At 38.6% G+C, this 17154-nt stretch overlaps 1 protein-coding gene across 1 annotated transcript in view; it reads left to right on the forward strand.

The window, feature by feature from the left end:
- Window positions 1–17154, forward strand: part of grid1a (glutamate receptor, ionotropic, delta 1a) — a 355831-nt gene that overhangs the window by 18363 nt on the left and 320314 nt on the right. The window contains exons 3-4 of the mRNA XM_042502252.2: window positions 8022–8131; window positions 17049–17122. The gene's annotated coding sequence lies outside the window, so the exon portion shown is untranslated. The remainder of the gene's footprint in view (window positions 1–8021; window positions 8132–17048; window positions 17123–17154) is intronic.

Here is a 17154-nt window from a genome sequence, read left to right on the forward strand (position 1 = left end):
TTAGCAAATGTTTAAGGCCAGAGGGAGAAACACAGCTGCAGTGGAGCCAAAGTAGCACACTTTTCATTAATACATTACTGGCAATCCTTAAAATAAAATGCCAATACAAATAATCAGCAAAATGCCTAAATATCAGCCTCAGTAATCAAGGTCCAGGTTGATAACCTGTCAACCTCTAATCAGAACCTGACCTAAAGGTCCAATAATTTAACATAGTATATAGCTTTATAGGTAGATTGTTTTCACACCATTTATGTGTACAGAGAGCCAGCAGGAAATCTGCAAGCTTGGTCAGAAAAAGGACTCAAATGTCCATGCTCTGTAGGCCCAAAAATTATTAGCCACAAGGGGTTAGCCAAGTTGGAAATTTAAAATCCTACAGAGGTGCTTTAACTCTTTAAGAGTAGAGTGGGTTTCTAAACTATAAGCCACACTTTTGCAACTACTCCTTTTATTTTGTCCTGAAAGACTAATAAATATGAAGTTAGTTGTGGTTTATATCACCCCGAGGCTTCAGTTAATGTATTAAATGACCAAATGAACCAACTGGCAATTGCACAATGTGTTGTGGTCCTGTAAAATATACTGTAAGCACAGCAGGGAATGGCATTGCTAATGGGTCCTCTTTGTTGGACAAAGGGGGGAAATGAAGGTTATTGGCCTTGGTCCCTTTCTTTTGGTTATAGCAGTAATAAATATCACCTAAACAGATATATAACATGAGCAAAAGCAGCTCAATAACTCTGAGCTGGCCTATGGGGAGACATTGTCTCAGCCAGGTCTTGCTTTAGGCTCTAAATCAGGCATAGGAAAGGGGAAACACATGCATTGTGTGGCACCCATCATTACACTGCTTTCCCTGTGGCAGTGTGCATCTGGCAGAGATGGATGAAGGTTTGTGGAATGTACTAGTGCTCAGATTAAGGATCAGTTCCAATAAACAAAGCTTTTTCATCAAAACATTCAGAGTATTTCACTTTTGCAATTTAGTAAATGTCTTTTTTCAGAACCATTTTGCCACCTGGGTACTCTGCTAAAATAGATTATAACTCACTATTGAGTGGGTACTTGTAAAACCTGACAAATACTAGATTTTTTTGGTGATACTGATATTACACAGAATAAGTTCATGAAAATATATTTCATTTGCTTTCTTACAATATTTTGCAATTAAAGCATGATAAAAGGATTTGTGCTCACGTTAAGGGACTTGTAGCACTTAGTTAAGCTTATGGAAATATTATGGTTTTGGTAAACTTGAACAAGAGACTTGGGGATGAGACGGGGCTTGTTTACTTTATTAACCTTTCACAAAAATCACAATCTTTTCCAAACTTCTTTCGTAGTGATGAACCTACAGAGAATTATCACATGAAGCTGCAGCTCTCTTCAGCTTTGCAGAGCTTAACAATAAATTTCAGCTCATGTTTAGCTGTCTGGTTTACAACTTTACTGTCTTGGTTGGGAGGCAAACCTCGAACTTGGACTGCTCGCGTACGCCCCAAATTTTTGAAGCCCCATTAATCCGAAAATGTCCCATTGAACCAAAAGCACATTTCTTCGACAACCTGTTTTCCCAAAAGCAATAGCCCATTACCCCAAAGTCCTGTTTCTCCAAAAGTAACACACTCCCTGCGGTTAGACAATCCATTCAACAGAAAATATGTCTGCATTGTATGTTCCTGTAAACACTGGATATAATACATTTATCAACAATCATGCGGTGAAGGTGTGGGTAGGTTTAGGCACTGTAGGAGCCATTGGTAATGTCTGTGTATTTATCTATTTACATTTTCTTTCACCACGGGTGGCAGTGCAGGTTAGTGTGGCCGCTAAAGCACATAAGGGGGAGAGGTGTTTCAGGCAGCGTAATCATGCATTATTCACGTGGTTTTTACCTCTTGCTCGCCCACTTGCTCGCACATCATGAAGATAATATAATAATAATATAATAACTTTATTTATATAGCACCTTTAAAAACAGAGTTTACAAAGTGCCTTGACAAACAAGGAAAAGCAGAAGTGAGAGGAGTTTCATGCATAATTAACATGACAAAAAAGAGCCAAAAAGTAATACCGAACTAAAGCCAGACAAACGAGAGAAACAATCACAAAACAGAAATAACAACAGCAACCCATCGCAGTATGAATAAATGCTGTTTGAAGAGTGTTTGCGGTAAACACAGAATTAATAGTACTTGTAACAGACTTAAACATTGCCAGGGCAGAATAAAAATGAGATAAATGATAAAAATAAATAAATAAATAAATAAATAAAATAATAATAAAATAATAAAATAAATAAACCCATTAAAAAGAATTAAGATAAAATAGAATTATGATAAAATTAAAATAAGATAGCCATCACGTCATCACTATAGATTTTGATTGCATGAAAAGGTACGTTCTTCTGTAACTTCATCAGTAATTAAACAGGAAACCCACCCAGCTGTGAACTCTGCCTTGGCATCCCATCGAAGTGATAGTTGCTACAGGCACAAAAACCACTTGAGTATGGTTTGGAAAAGATCATGTTTTGGCTTAAAACACACAGAATGGGTGTCTCAAAAACCCATGAGAAATGGTGTGAAAGGTCAGTAAAAACACTGCTAATCGGTGGCTAAAACATCACTGGGAAATTCAAGCTTACTGCAGTCTCGAGTCAATATTTTCGGCGAAATGGAACAGATTTTTGGCTGTTGGGACAATGGCATTGCAGCTTGGCCAAACACAGAAGTGGTATAAATGTAATTTCAAGGCAGGGTTGTTACCTGTGATAAGTCATGAAGAACACTCTGGTCTGTAAATTCAAATGCTCATTTCAGCCATCTGTGTCTATTGTTGTAACCAGTAGGTGTTTGTTGGTCATTTGATATTAAAGTAATCAAACTCTCCTTTTTGTCGTCAAAAAGAGATGTGACTATTGTCTAGCTTGCAAAAAGAAAAAAAGAAAAAAAATTACCCTTGCAGCAAGCTTTTCTGCTCAGATGAAATTGTCATACGTCACAATGTTTCGGGGAAGAGTGACACACTCTGAGGCTATACTGTGTTGGTTGAGTTTTTTTTATAAATAACTTTTTTTGTATGGTTACCTTATCTCAGCCTTCTTTTATAACATTAACTTTTTTGAGGTGTAACATTTCATTTTGCTACACAATAGAAAGTACAAGTGATGAAATTAGCATGGTGTTGCAGATATTCTTGGTGATCTATCAATAGCACTCTGATTGCTGTGTCTGTCAGTTGTTGGCTTAGGTATTTTTAAACTTGTCTTCAAACAGAAAAGTGGAGCAGAGATGATAGTTGGTCTACTTAGATACTTAGATGTGTGGAAGTTCAAACTGAAAATAGATCTGGATTAAAGAATATCTCTTCTTTCTCTCTCACACACAGACATTTACTTAGATCTCTTTTGGGAAAATTGTAGACTTGCGTTCATGTCCTGGAGACTAAGGCTCAATCCAAATATACCCCTTGCCCCAACCACTTAATCCTACCCCTCCTTTTTCATGCATTCAAACCTTGGGATGGGGAAGGTTTTTCAGAGGCACACTCCAGTGTGTCATGAAAAATCTCCCCGACAGAATATATGTATATTTATTTAACATAAAGTGTGTATTATAAATGTGTGCGTAGCTAGGCTAACTACAACAAAACATGTTTGCATTTTATAATAAAAAAACCCTACCCAATCCACCAGCATTCCCAACGTTTCTCTGATTTGGTGCTGACACCCACAAAAGAATGCCTATAGCCCACACAAGACAATCGCTAAAGATGGCATATTCATAATGCCCTGCTATGAACTTGTCCCATAAGTTGACGTAATTTCCTTTGACGACTAAAATCTAATCAGTTCATCGTTGAGTCCAAATGGACCTTTATGCCAATGTTTAGAAATGATCTCAAGATGTCCTTGAAGTAGTGTGGTGATGAGAACGAAATGGACACAAAGTCACAGTGACCTTGACCTGTTTACCTCCAAAATCTAATCAGTTCATCTTTCAATTCAAGTCGACATTTGTGCCAAATTTGAAGAAATTCCAGCTGGCATTCTTGAGATATTGCATTGACAAGAATGGGATGGACTGACATACTGATGGGTACTGTAGATGGACACAGGGGCATACTAAGAAATGGGAGAGGGCATTACTCTAACCCTAACTTTAACCACTGACCCATAAAATCAGCTTTTTACCAACTGGGTACATCACTATTTCAAAAGCAGTCCCCAATTAACTGGTGTTTAGTCTGAAATGTTTCCCCGAAGGTAGCCTAAATTCGGCAAACACACACACACACACACACACCATTTATTTTAATGTAAAATCTGTTAACTCGTCACACGTGCGCTTCAAAGTAACACTAATATTGTTTTTAATTATTTTTCAGAGAAAACTCATTCAGCTTGTGTTTTATATTTGAACAGATGGACGTGTCAAATAATGTGACCCTCATGTAACATACTGCACAACATTTCACTCTCTCAATGAAATGCTTTTTATTGGAGTCTACATATCAAGGCTGACAGAAAATCAAAGGGATGTTAGTCCTCATGTGGTGCAGCTGGGTAATAGTCTAAAATATTTAACATGCATTTATACTGTTGTGCTACAGTCTGCAGAGCATATCTCACTTTTTACAATTTTGACTTGACTTGAATGCTCGTCTGTAGCTGACTTTACACATTTAACAAGCTCTCTGGATCGCCTAATGCCCCCCCCCATCATATGGACATTGATCAGGTTAGCCAGAACAAATACACACCTTAAAACTCCCTGTGTCAATCTGGTCTGAATATAAATGAGGTCCAGTGAGCACCAGTAAGCATGTGTGGCTGTAATTAATTCCAATGTTCTCAAATTAAACTTGCCCTCTTTGAATACATGTGTCAGTAATTTAACGCACTCTCTTTTCTACATCACCATGGAGGTTGTCGTGGAGACTGGTTACGACAGTTCAGCCATTCAATAGACGCCTATTAGAAGGACAAATTGGAGGTCAAAACAACCTGGGCTTTGCGTACCTGCACGTGGCACAAATGGTCCTTAATTGAGAAATTTAAGTCATGAACATGTTGGTCATATTTCACAAAGAGGCACCTTTTTTGCCTATAAGCCATGTCAGGACAAAAACAACCCTCTGCTGGGTAGTGAGTAGATCTCTATACAAATGCAATCACAATATCTGGTCAAAATATCTGATGTTCTGTTTCATAGCTTTATTGAAAATTAAAAAATAGCAAATGTCAGCTTGATCAAATAACACATGGCTGAAGGCTGGAGGTGTGGGAGGCCGCTTATCTCACGTTTGCAGCGCTGATAATAGTCAGATCTGAAAACGGCTTTATGTGAATGGGGATGGCCATCAGAGAGATATGTTTACGATAAGTGGATGAAATCACTACATGTTTGTTTTGTTCCTACACTATAAGCTTCAATTAAAGCTGATAAAACTTTTTTGGCTACTTTGTGATCTTAACATTGACATAGTATCACTAGGGTTGGGAACTGAGCCCTGGTGCCAATATGGCACAGGTTCCTATATGACCACTACCTACCAAACCAAATCATAATGTGGATTTCGGTGCCCCATTTCCATGCCAGATTGTGTGTGTAGCAAGTTTGAGAGGGAGAGAAAATAGAGAAATGGTTAGACAGTGACCTGTGACCGTGAGGCTATAGCAACTGGACCAGAGAGTATGATGTTAATCGTTGCAGTGCAATGGGTGTGTTGAAGCTATTAGTAAGTGAGTAAATGCAGCAACTTTTCAAGGTCCAAGCCAAGCTTGCCGAGTTATCATCCTATGATTGGAGCCTGACCCGGTTCACTTAAGGTGGACTATTGAGGTGGAAAAGCTACTCTGATTGTAATGACAGTCTGTCTGGCTGCTGAGTCTCTGCTGAGTTAATGAGACAGTTATTGGTCCCAACACGAAATCTATTTTGCTGTTATTATTAGTACTGTAAGTAGTACTGTTATTTAATCCTTTGAAACCGGGATGAACATCAGTTTCCTTGTGTTGTGTTTACATGCCTTTCATAATTATTTAAGCCTTTGAACCCCAAGCTCATTGGTTTGATTTTTTTTTTTTTCAAAAACATGGGAAAAAGGCAATGAGCAACTTGGCAAGGAATGTCCTGCAAATTGCACGATTTAGTAGATTTAGAGTTTTTTTTTTTTTTGAGCCAGGGGAAAATGGTCAGAAAACTATATTTATAACTATCATAATTCCATACTTTAGATTATTACAGAATCATTGCCATTTTACGAACATTTTTTTAATTCTTAATTAAAATCATATTAAATCTTTTTTTTGTGTGTGTGCCAATTTTAAGGTGAGGTTTTTTTTTTTTTTTTTTTTTTTTACTTTCTAATGATTTCTTCCTCAATTTGGGGTCATTTCTTCTTAAGTTGCAAAATTCCTTCTTCCCAAGTTTTTGAAAGAAATGAAGCCAGTTTTCTTGGGTTTTAAAGGGTTAATGTTGTGGTTGGGTGAGATTTTATTTATTATGTGAATAATGTTTTGCATTTATTCATCTTTATATATTTAAGTATTCTTCAAACTGTTAAGAGTTTATATGTTGTTCAATTTCATGTTCAAATTTGTCTTTAGAATTTCAAAAAAAGCCCTTTTATGGCAGGGACTATCATTTTGTTTCGGCACTGTTTAGACGGCGTTTTCAAATCATCATTTTAGCACCATTATCGTGAAAAATCCGAACGATACCTGACCCTCATTATAACCTTAAATATTGAGATGACTTGTGAAAATTGTTAGCAAACACTTTATTTTCCCCACAACCAGCAGTCACGGAGCTCATTTGTCATTCATTTGGAGTCATGTTTTTTTGCCACCTGCCAGATGTAAGTCCAATACGCTCCCTTTTTTATTTCTATTTTTGGTCTGTATTAACTCCTGAGGGAAATGCCTGTCTGTAGCCACTAAATGCTTCACAATGTTCACCATCTAGTTGCTGATTTTGTCTGTCTGCTGTTTTGTGCTATGTTGTGGGTTTGTGTTTTATAGCTTTTTCCCTGAAAACGGCTGCCTGCTGAGGCCATTTCATATGTATCAATAGAAGAAAATTGAAAGGCTTGAAGCACTAGTCAAGAAGCCTGTATGGTGGTTATGAGGTGAAGGGTGGGGTCCTTCTTTAAACCTGCCAGCAAACAAGCAAAGCTGTAATGTATTAATTTTTATCCCTTAAACTGTTTCTCTACAGTTCTCTCCTATTTGATATTTTGCATCTCTTGGCCTTTTTTTAACTCCCTTTTTTGGTTTTCCGTTCCTACACAGCCCTGGAAGCATTATTTTTTTTATGTTAAAGAGATTGAAAAACAGCAAACTATTTTAAAATGAGAATTGTAGTGCCCTTTGATGTCCTTTGTGTGTGCTGCAGCTGGTTCACGTCCCTGCGCATCAGATGCCTGCAGAGCCTCCATAAGCTCTTGAGACCGCACTGCCGGGCTATGTCCACACAAATGCAGAAAAAAATTAAAGAGCAGTTCACAACTCAGAATGGCCTTTCTTCTCTGCAGATTTTTCTCAAAGCTTATCATCCACACTGAGACCAAAATAACTAAAAAAACACAAAAGAAAAAACAAAAACAGAGCTAGTTAATAATTATGTTAAAGAATCACATGACTATGACTCCACACAGTTCTGCAGTGCTTGTTAATGTCTTTTGGATCATTATTTTGGTTTTCTGGTCTGCCGATGCGCTCCTTTTCAGCAAAGAAGCTCTAAAAACTCATTGTACACTGCCTGCCCAGCACCAAATTGCACCAATATCAGATACTGTTGGAGCAAGTGTAACATCTAGCAGTTAAAGATACAGATTTTTTCCCCATGAAATGGCGGAGAACAAAAACAGAGCTAAAAAAGTGACTGCTGGACTGGCAGGGCTGGTTATTGGTACTTAATATCTTTAATCTATTAACCAAAATTACTCAGTACCACATAGTATTGAAATGTGTCCAGTCAAACAAAACCTGTATCTGATCCTTTTTGCACCAGGTGTCTGATCCAGGATTGTCCTGACTCACCGCTGGATCAGCAAACTTTCTGTTGCTGTCATCTCCAGAGCTGCTCTCCTTCTCGGGAATGACCAGTTCAACGTCTACCTGGTGAGCAAATGCTAACACAGCAGCAGCTGACATCCAACACCGAGCCATTTAACAGTCCCACAAACTCACATCAAAACGGCAAGACTCTGCTGCTAAACACATAAACAACCGTTTGATGCAATTACTTAGCCCTGTCACTGTGTATGTGCAGTCGGGCAGAATCTCAGAACTGTCCCCAGCATGCAGCTCACACTCCCACAGCAGCTTCAAACCAAGCTGTGGTGAAGTTGAGCGTGGTGTATTTGATGGAGTTAGCAGTTCAGCATGCCGAGATGCCACCAAAAGGTTTAATAGTTATAAAAGCCACTTTATTCACATTCTGGATATGTAATGAAGTATGATTTGAAGTAATAAGTATTAGTATTGCTTTAAGGGAAGTGGTATTGGTACTGGCTTCATGTTTTTTTAAAGGATGTTCAGCCCCATGGACTGTTTTTTTTTATCAGTCAGCCAGAAAAACGATTCCACTGTAGCCATGACAACTTACAGTAATATGATGCCAGTGTTATGTTTCTAGCTTTTTTCAGTGTCCCCAAGTGGTCAAAAATAATCAAATCATCTTTAAATCCTTGCTGAGAAGCACATGCAGGCCTGTTTAATCAGAACAGATTTATATCAATCCTGCTAAGGGACTTAATGTTGTTTTCATAGTTGTCTGTCATAAACAGGGCAGGTCTGAAGAGCACAAGGCAACAGCAAGTCAACATTTTAAAAAGGAAATCAGGCTTGCAAAATGCATAAAAACTGGTGCTTGCAAAAAAACAAAATTCTAGTAAGGATATTGGAAAATATTTGTTTTTAGTAGTCAATACCAGCTTCATGCACGTGGCTGTAGATACATTTTATTATGAGAGGGATGTCAAAGTCTTGCATGGTCTTATTCACTTATTACATGTGTAAATACTGTACATTTTTAAAACAGCTCCATGAGTGAATTGCTGAGAATGTCTGCACAAATATAGCTTATTATCTGTTGTAGGGTTGTTGTGTGCACGATTTCTCCAACTGATGAAGACCTAACCCATGGTGTATTTGATCTGAGGATAGGCTTTGTAGCATAAAAAAGCCCCCGGCAACACTTTAAAGAAGAACTGTTCTCTCGCTCTCTTTATTTCCATATCTGTCTCTCTCTCTCACACACACACACACACACACATGTGCATGTATGTGTATATGTGTGCTTCAGTGTGTGTGTGTGTGTGTGTGTGTGTGTGTGTGTGTGTTTGTGTGTGTATATATATTCTTCTTCCATGAAGGACCTTTCTTCAAAGGTTCAAAGTTTATTGCAGACAGTGTTTGATCACATTTTGATGCGGCTCATGAAAAGGAGATGAAGGAACACATAATTTTCACTTCATTTGCTTTGACTGCAAAACTTTTAAACATCAACCAGTCAACAGGAGACAAAAATAAGTTTATCCCATACTTTTGCCACAGAGACTTTAAACAGCCTAGAATTTTATTAAGTTGTAAAATGTAATCAGACTAGTCGCTTGTTTAAAAATGTAATATCACCAGGGATAGCAGACTTTTTGATTTTAAAATCTTTGATCTGTAGTGCAGCAAATGCAGTGCTAGCATTATAAGAACCTCTAATCTGGAGACGTTACCATCTGTCCTGAATCAACAGGTTATTTGTTCCCTCTGCAGTAATGACCTCTCATCTAGAAAGAGTCTTGTAATAAACACATTAGGCCTGTCAGTCTGCTAGCTTTGGCTTGATTACTGGGGTGATGCAAACCCAACAAACACCACATGTTTTGTGTGTAATTAAGAACCAGAGAAAATTTCTCCTCACTGCAGTGACTGAATGACAGCCAGTAGGGCTGGATGGATCGGAGGGATGTGTGAAATCTCCTCACTGTGTGGGTGGGAGCGAGTGTTTTCACATTTACAGGCATTATAAATTAAAACACTTGTTGATAATTCATGTGTAGCCCTATAAGACTTTATGCAATTACTACAACCAGATAACCAGCTAGCCCATAGGGTGGCTAATATGCATTTGCTAATACAGTAAATGCCTCCAAGTCCTTCTTCAAGGATGATAAAAAAAATATCTGAGGCTAACACATTTCCTCACTGATGCCTCTCCCTGCGGCAGGTTCAGTCTCCTCTGCCCTGGCTAATGCAATGAGAAACATCAGTGTCTATATCCACATGTATGTCTCATATTGTGATACCCATAGAGTATACCGTACAGGTGTCACAGCCTTTATAATATTAATCAGTATTAAATGATGGAGCAGGAATGATGAATTAGTTTATATCCAGTCACTTATTTTAAAAAACAAAAATCAATCCTTTCACCACTTAAAAATGTCAAAATGATTGTCTAAAAAGCACAAAATGCCAGTGTTTTTAAAATTCAAACCTATCTTGAGCATAGCAGCAATGGTATGGTTAAGGTATTGTAAAGATCATAGTAATAATAATAGCTTGGAGTTATGTTTTACCTTTTATGAGACCCAAAGACGCTTTCCATAGCAGAGTAAATTTAAAAAAAAGAAGACGAAAAATACAAAACTGAAAAGTAAACGAAAACGAATAGTAGCATGTTTGTCGAAGTTACAGGTAGATAAACCATAATTATGGTATGAAATAGACATTTAAAACGCTGACTTAGGTGAAGTGAAAACTGTTCACAGACAATAAAATACTAAAATTGCAGATCTGTGATGACACACAAACTCTGTCCTCCAGCATGAAAGACTAAAAGTTTGGAGAGTGCGCCTTCCAACCACGCTGGAAGGCAAACGTGTTAAACACTGTTCCAAATGGCACGAGCCTGTGACAAAGAAACTGTTTAAACATGGTGATAATAGCGCACATGTTCAGACAGTCTCTCATGGAAGCCGTTCTTAGTGTCGCACTGATTTGCACACATGGAAAGTGACAGAAGTAGTTGTGTTAAGCAGTTCAAACCGAGATCACTCTCTGATCTCCCCACACCTGCATGAAATGGGTGTGAATTTGGGATTGACAGTTCTGGAAAGTTACAGAAAGTCCACCTCTGATTGTGTGTAATGTAAGTGCCTGTTTTTACAATGAAAAAGTATTAAAAAAAAGATGGTATATCTGGTTCTACTTGATCGATACTTTTTTCAGACTGTCCATTGTGAGTCTGACAGGAGTGCAGTGTTAAATAAGTTGAGTAATCTTTTAAGGGGAAGATTAGTCATCTCGACTAAAACCCTCGTTTCTGCTCAGATTGTTTGAGAGCTGCCTCAAAGAGCAGAGTCGTTTCAACCACTAACTGGAACTATTTGCTAGAAAAAGTTGCTTCATGGTGTAAGTGTGTAAGTGTTTCTGATTGAAACAGCATTCTCACTTCAAAATTTCTTGTTCATCTGTGGAACTTTACATCCAGACAAGGCCACACCAGTGTTCACTTATTGTCTCTGCTATCTTGGTGTCCAAGCTTTGCCTTTCCTCTCTTTTTTTAAGGCTTCAGGGTTTCAGTCTCTTCTGTGTTGTCTGCTGGTATGGTCTGTTTTCCTGTACTTGACTTGCTGGCAGCTGACATGAAAAAAACAATATTTTTTCTTGTCCCAAACTGTTTGGCTGTAGGTCCTGGGTTTGAATACGGCAGTCTGTTCATGCAGCCTTTTTGTGTTGAGTTTTCTTGTTCTCCTAGTGTCTGCGTGGGTTTTGTCCAGGTGCTCCAGTTTCCAAAAACAGGCAATGTGAATTGGCGACTAAACATTTCTTGTAGGCGTGAATTGGAGTTTGAATGGTTGTATATGTGATGGACGTGCCCAGGTGGTGCCCTCTCTCCCAGTGTGTGCTGGGATAGACTCCAGCCATAAAAAAACAGGTATGGATAAAAGATGGATGGCTCTCCGAATCTCAGAACACCTAGATTCTGTTAACAGCCGCCTCTTTAGCCATTGAGCACAAGGCTCCTCTTTGTTCTCCTAAAGTAATAACATACACGAGAACTTTAAAAGACATTTTTTAAAGACTAAAGTCTGACACCTTCTCACATCTAAAGACAATGTCAGCTTTTAGTCACATACTGAAAGATTTTGCAAAAACTGTGAATCTTGCAGGGTCTCTAGTTACAAGACTACACTAGACTCCTTTTGAGATATTTCCCCATTCTGCTCCTAATATAGAATATCATGCCAAACTCCCCATAAGAAATTTGACGTATTAACATTTTTTTATGTGTGTGCAAAAACACATAAGATTGAAAACACAAGATAAATTGCTTCATATGCTGACAGTACCTTTGTCAATTTGGCATTAATATAATCTATTGATTAAACTAATAAGATAAAATGAATTTGTGTACAAACTTTTGGATTTTGTCGCTCCAACTCACAACCAGCCTTTGTTGGTTAGCTGTGCTACTTTAATGGGAGGTGACCAAATAAGAGACACACATTTTTAAAAGGAAGATTTCTCACTAATATAAGTGCTGGTGCCAGATACATAAAACTGTATAGATTACGAATTAAAACTGTGTACACACAAAGCCAGAAATGCACATACACATTCTTTTGGTCAGATTTATAAAGCCGTGCTTATGCCTGATTTTGTTTTTATAAGTCTTAATGACTGTGGCACTGGGCAAAGGCCTCATTTCCGCACCCAAAACTTCGTATTGGCGAGGTTTTCTGACAGTGCTAGAGCAGCTGTCATTCCACACGGCTGTGCATATTTGTAGTGTCTGTACCACTAATTCATCTAATTAATTACATTTCTGCAAACCATCAATGTGATAAGATCTCAATCATTCTGATTATTAAATGTCAGCAGGATGAGCAATGATTCATAGCACATAGCATTCATTCATACTGAAACAGATTTTACAAAATGCTTCACAGGACAAACTATCACTAACAGTGAGATGAACGTAAATAGATATAATGATAAATTAATCACTCATAAATAATTTAAAATTAACTCTATATATATGCCTTTGACATTTTACAGAACATGGTGCAGCCTGCAAAAATCATAACACAATCAGTGTAATTGGCAAACATTCTAAAAACAATCTTATCTCTTAATTTACATTTAATCTCATCCTTATCATCTCGCCTGCAGCTATTTTAGCTAAAACTGTGTGTACACCTGCTCCGAGGAATCAGTGAGGTATGCACAACACATCCCTCCTTTATTAATACCAGTTTATGTTTGGGAAAAGGCGTATGCATAGTTTTGGTACGTGCACAGCGTTTATGCATCTGACCCCCAGTTGGTGGATCTGACACATGCAGAATTAAGCACAAACTCGTTTTCTCCTCCTTCTCCACAGTCCAGGAGAACAGAGATTTGTTCACGTTCTTGTCTCTATTTCTTGTGTGTGTCTACTCTATGTGCTGCTTCTGGTTTGGTGCTGGAGAGGTATTTGCATGAGTCAAGACTATAACCTCACGATCATATTAAACATTTTTTATTTTGTCAGTGCATCCAGATGCGAGAAAATGACTTAAGACAGCTCAGACTGTGTTTTATGACCACCAAACAATTGAGATCAGGGAATAAGATAATGATCTTTAAACTCTCATGATTTTATGCTGGCATTGGAAATGTTTCTGAAACAGTGGAATCACTCTAAAAGTCGGTTATTGTAAGGTCAGCATAAGCTTGTCCTAACATGGCCTTCATGACGGTGTGACTCCAGTCCTCAATATTTTCAGTCTTGATTTGCTGTCTATGAGATGAAGACTTGTAGCATTTAGTTGCTGTGCATTGTCATAACCATATTTAAGATTTTCATATATCTCTTTTTTTTACACAAACATGTCCAAACATACAGTCACACCCTTTTGCACACAGATACACAGCCACTAGAGCCAGGAGAGCTTCTCTGTTGGTGGCATCCAGGCGGGTGGCAGTGCAAGTCTGTCAACTCAAGCGGAGCCCAGGGTGCAGGGCTGCACAGTGGAGATAGCATGGCTCAAACACGCACGCGTGCACACATGCACACACCCATGCATACATACAGATCCCATGGCATGGTTGACCTCAGTTGAGTCACTGACTGAACTTGAATAAGGTTGAAACACTGACAAGGCATGTTTAAAAGCCCTAAATATAAACACTGTATTTTTTTCTGGACATGGGTTAGAGTGACTTTCCTTTCCCCAGGCAGTGCTCAAAGTTGAGACAGTTTATTCTATATTTGTGCCAATAACAGGGACATAAATCTAAGCATGTAAAGTCAGATTAAAATCACTAAAAAAATTACATCAAGTGACAATTTCTGGAGGGTCTTTAGTGGTTTTCAAACCTTTTCTGTCACACTACCATTTAAAAGCATAAAAAACAACTGTAAAGCCATTTACTTTTATGATCTTCTAACAATGTTTGGGCAGTTAGCAACAAAACAACTTAAATTGAATTGTCTGTCTATTGTTCCCTCATGAAGCAAATTCATCTTCAGTTCTGCTCCACATTTTTCGCCTCGGTCATGCGTGCCTTCCTGTTATACAAGGGTACATTTAATCACAATAAGGACTTCTCACAAATTTATGAATCCACAAAGATGGCTTCATGTTTATTGTCGATGGAGCATCTCCAGATTTTCAGCCTAGGTTTTCTGTTTTTCTTTAGAAGTGAGGATACGGCTGACAACGTTCTGTATTTTTGTTATTGTCAACAAATCCCCTGAAAAAACCAAAACCAATAATATGTTAGTCCATCACTAAATATATTCCCACTCCCACTGGATGGGCATTGCTCTCAGCCCTCATAAGGTAAATAAAGCATTTGGATGTTTTACAGCTATAGATTTGGTGCACTATTGAAATTGTCCAGGAGCAGATGATTGTGTAATTAGCCACACCAGTGACATGGCTCGAGTGATGGCAGTGTTGATCAGTGTTTCTGTCAGTTAGTCAACCTCTTTAGTCAAGACCCAAATCTCTTAACAACAACAATGACTCTGAAATTTGGTAACGAAAGTCATGGTATCATATTTATGGAATCATAAAAACTTTGTTGATCCTCTGATGTCCCTTCACCACCAGCAGGTAACATGCTAACATGTTAAACTAAACATATTGACCATGGTACACATTATACCTGGTAAACAACAGCATGTTAGCATGCTGAAGCTAGCATTTAGCTCATAACACAACTGTAACCTAACTACAGCCTCAGCATAGCTGTAGACTCTTAAGGCCAATTTATAGTTTCCACATCCACGTGTGATCGAGGGTGTGGAAACTAGGGTTGGATATTGGACAGACAATCACTCAAGACCCAGCAGCATCTTGTTAGTTTCTATTTCACCAAGTGTTGGTAGTATGAGGAGGGTAAGCTCACCTCACAGCCCTCTCTTTTTACAGCTTGGGGCTGATGCTGACCCTCAGTTATACTATACATGGAACTGTGTACACCTTTGTGGCTATCCACAGACTTTCAAGGCAGGAAGTATGTCCGAGCCTCTTCACCTCACAGCGTGTGAGCGAACTGTGGCAGATAGAGTGCAAAAAATTATCCAGTTATACTTCAAGCAACAACATCACTGAGGGAGCCTATCGAGCTTAAGCACCAGCTTGATGTTGCTCTGAAAATAGGTTGGAGGTGTTCACAGCTTTGCAAAAATAAAGGCATATCAAGAGGGTTTTAGTACAGGTTACTCAGCCTGTTCGCTGATGCAGGGAGCAGGTTAGGACATCAGCACTGTAAAAAACGGAAATAATCTTATGTTTGCATCGGGAGAGTTGTTCGTCTTGTTAGTTTTAAAACCACAGTATGGCCTATAAAATCAGGTCACCTCTCAGACATGCTTTTTTAGATATGTACCAAGGTTTTTCATCAGATGCTTTTGTAGCTGACCTCCTTGTCATCTTAGTTATTTCAACAAAAGCACATGGGCAGTCAGCGTTTAGCCACTGTGACCTTGTAGACTCTGGAGGAGTTTGCCTGAGGATCTGAGGGACTCTACTTCTGTGTACATTTTTAAAAGAAACCCTAAGACATTTATTTAAGGTGCTGCATCATTCGTTGCCTTAGTTTAAAAGTCTTGTTTTTGGACTTTTCCATAATGAGTTTTCCCTTATGTCCATTTATTTGTTTGTTTTAAATTTTGAAGTACTTTGGGCTACATGATTGTATGAATGGTGCAATATAAATAAAGCTGACCTTGACCTTAAGGTTTTAGAAAACTGTGGAGGTCTATTGCACAGAGGGATATGCCAAATCAGTCTTTGGATGCACAGGTAACACTTGTTAGAAGGATCAGTCTATTGTTGGTTTTGGTCTCTTCATGGGATTTGTTAAAAAATGACGAGTCTGCAAAGACCTCTTCATTTACCCACTGCAGGGATGCACTTTTATTGCTTTTATACATCAAGGTTATATTTTTTAAATATTAATTGTGAGCTAAAGCTTAGCTGGGCTGTGAAAATGTCCCCCCAGTGAAAGTCAGATCTTATTTCTCCCCTATGATTCAATGACAGCTTTCCTGATGCACTCGCTTCATAGTCTTTAATCTCCCCTCCCAAGTCGCATATCAAGCTGCAGATGGTGAGAGCTCAATGAAAAACCGAACATTTCATCCACTGACTGCTACACGGCTGACATTCAAGCGAGTATGTCATGAACTGCACAGGATCAGTTGAATCCTGTTCTCTGCAGAGACATCTTGGAAATGGAGGCTCTGATGGGACTAGCTTGTCAGCAACCTCTGTTGCTTCTATTTTCTCAGCGTGAAGCCTGTACTGTATTTCCAGCATGTTCAAAGGTTGTTTTCCATCATTTTAGCTGGTAGACACGGCTTTTGTGGATGTGTTTTCAGAATTCAGAGCGAGTTATGTAAGTCCTAAGGAGATGTTTTATACGTTTTAACCTCTAAACCTGTCACCATAAACGACTGCTGTCATCTTTACTCTTGCATGCCCTCTCTTCTCGCTGCCTCTGTAGAATCCGCTGACCTCTTGTTTCTCGTTTGCCTCAGAATCATGGCCCTCTGGAGTCGCAGCTGCGGTCAAAATGGGAATGAGCGACTGATGTGTAGCCATTGACTCAGAGGTGAGTGCCCACCCTCCTCTCCTCTCGCCCCA

The sequence above is a fragment of the Plectropomus leopardus genome, chromosome 13, assembly GCF_026936395.1.
Source record: "Plectropomus leopardus strain MGB_pleo_1.0 chromosome 13, ASM2693639v1, whole genome shotgun sequence".
NCBI lineage: Eukaryota > Metazoa > Chordata > Actinopteri > Perciformes > Serranidae > Plectropomus > Plectropomus leopardus.